Below are 2672 nucleotides of genomic sequence, written 5' to 3'. Positions count from 1 at the left end.
GGAAAGCCGGGGAACCGGAACCGGCCTAAAGCCGGGACGAAAGTCCGCTGATTTGACGTCACAAGGAGGCTGCCTTTCTCCTGCCTGAAGGCTCCCGCCTACCCGCCCTTCGAGATCGCGCCAGAACAGGAGCTGCTTCGCTTGCACTGCTGTCTCCTTGGACCTGTCTTTTGGAGACAGATATTTCTTGTCCCTTTTGATTGTTAATGTCAAGAGGCAGGGAATTTAGTATTTTTTCTTTCCGAACTAAGTGTTTGCAGCAGGTTGCCTACTGCTCTAGACGAGCATAAAATGCAGCCAATGGTTTCAGCTGTTTGCACCCTAAACTCACTTATATTGTTTATTAACCCATCCTATGAAATGGAGCTTTAAGCTCCACCGAGGAGGTCAAATTCATCCTAACAGCTCAAAGCAATATATATTAGGGGCCTACTTAGTGCAAGGCCCTGAGATACATAAAAAATAGGAGGTGGCCTCCACTGAGAGGGAAAGAATCTATTTCTTTGTGTGCCTGTTCTGTATTTAGGTGTTGCTAAGTACATACTAAGCATTTGAATACCAAGGCAGCTGAAAGGTTGAAATCACAGGAGATATCAGGATTACATCCCTGTCCTAGATCTAGCCACAGACTTTTCCCCGGGTGAAGCTGGGAAAACACTAGACACCGACTCGTGTGACCTTGATTCATGGAAAAAGCCAAATCTCCTTACAGTCAAGGAAGCCACTTTACACCTTAGTTCTGGCAAATGTTTCACAGAGAACATCAAGACAGCAGAATTTTGGAAGGAAGGGCAGAGGGAATGATGAAAGAAATGAAAGGGCAATTAGGAAAAGAAAGAACATTTATTAAATGCTCATGTACCAAACATAATGCGGGGCATATACATTTCATCAGTTTTCTTCACAATCCTATAAGGGCAATTTTAGTATCTTTTACATGTGAAAACAGGTCTACAGAGTCAATGCCAATATTTGAACCTCCAAAACCTATGCTGTTTTTACCTTAGGTTGCTTGATCATTTTGTGAGATGCAAAATATATGGGCAGACCATCACCTTTATGAAATGTACTTTGATATAATATAATACCAGATCTTATATTAATTTTTGCTCCAAAAGACACATTAGAGCTGATTGTCCGGCTAGATCTTATTTTCGGGGAAACACAGTATTTGATGGAGCTAGGATTCAAACACAAGCAGTCTGCTTTCACACTCCATGCCCTTACCAACGAGCTATATAGAATACTCTCATTGTGTTAATTACCACAACTTATTTATCTCCTCTACTTTAACCTTCCAGTCATTTCCAGTTTGATCCTCTTATGCACAAGGCTGTTCTACTTCACCATGTATCCTGGTGCACAGGTACAAAAGTTTCTCTAGAACAATGGTTCTCAGAAGTTAACGTACATCAGAACCACCTAGCCAACTTGTTAAAATGCAGATTGTTGGGTCCCACTCCCAGGGTTTTTAATTCAGCAAGTTTATGCTGAGGCCTGAGAATATGCGTTTCTAACAAGTTCCCAGGTGATGCTGCGCTGCTGCTTTAGCAGCAGTTACACCACACTTTAAAAACCACTGATCTACATCAAGGGTTGGCAAACTTCACTGTAAAAGAAAAGACAGTTAATATTTTAGGTCTGAGGACCACCAATGGTCTCTCTGTTACATATCACCCTTTATTTTAATCCTTTTAAAATGTAAGAAATATTCTTAGCTCTAGGGCTATAAAAAAAGGCCTCAGGCAATCCTTGCTCTTGGGTATATATCAATAAATGGACTTACTGGGGGGAAAAATTTCAACTGCAATTTTAGTAAAAAACAAACAAACAAAAATCCAACCCTAAACCATTTTCCTAAGTGGTGATTTTTACTTCCTAAACGTCTCTCAAGTCTGTGCCCTCTGAATGCCTCTCGGTACCTATAGCCTCTGCACAGGTCCAGGCCCCTTTCATCTTTGACGAATGATTGCAGTAGCTTCCTAACTAATCTCCATGCCCTGAAAAAGATAACCTCCATAAAATAGCCCCTCCCCTAATAAGGCAGGGAGACAAATATGAATTGTATTCAATCAGAGGCTCAAGCCAAAAATTAAGTCAGCTTTCACTTTCTCACACCACAAGCCAATTATCAATAAATTTCTGTTCCCTCTAACTTCCAACATTTATTCTGGATTAAATACTTCTCATTACTATAACTATTATCGATTCCAGGCCACCACCGCCTTCTATAACAGGCTTCTACTTAGTCTTGATGCTCCCACTCTTATTCTGCTTTATTTTCATAAAAACAAGATCCTTTACACCTATAAGTCAGATGACATTCTCAAAACCTTCCAAAGGCAACACATAAAATCCCAAGTCCATATTATGGCCTAATAAGGTCTGCCTGATCTAGTCCTTACCCATCACTTTCACCTATTTTCTTACCACTTTTTCACTTATACACCCCAGCTCTTCCTCTGGCAGTCCAATCACATTCCCAACCCAAGGTGGGAGAAGTCTAGGCTAGAATGTTTTGCTGGTTTTGTCTGGCTGACAAGAGCCATAAGTAATATTCACTGAGAAGAGGAATACGGAACTTTGGTGAATGTTCTTCCAAATGTTTTTCTTTTCTATACATAGGCTTATATAAAATAATATACTAGCTGCTTCATTCAATACTTTCTTAT

This window comes from Rhinolophus sinicus, linkage group LG02, assembly GCF_036562045.2.
Source record: "Rhinolophus sinicus isolate RSC01 linkage group LG02, ASM3656204v1, whole genome shotgun sequence".
Lineage (NCBI taxonomy): Eukaryota > Metazoa > Chordata > Mammalia > Chiroptera > Rhinolophidae > Rhinolophus > Rhinolophus sinicus.
The sequence above is the reverse complement of the archived record's forward strand: the minus strand, read 5'-3'. Positions refer to the sequence as shown.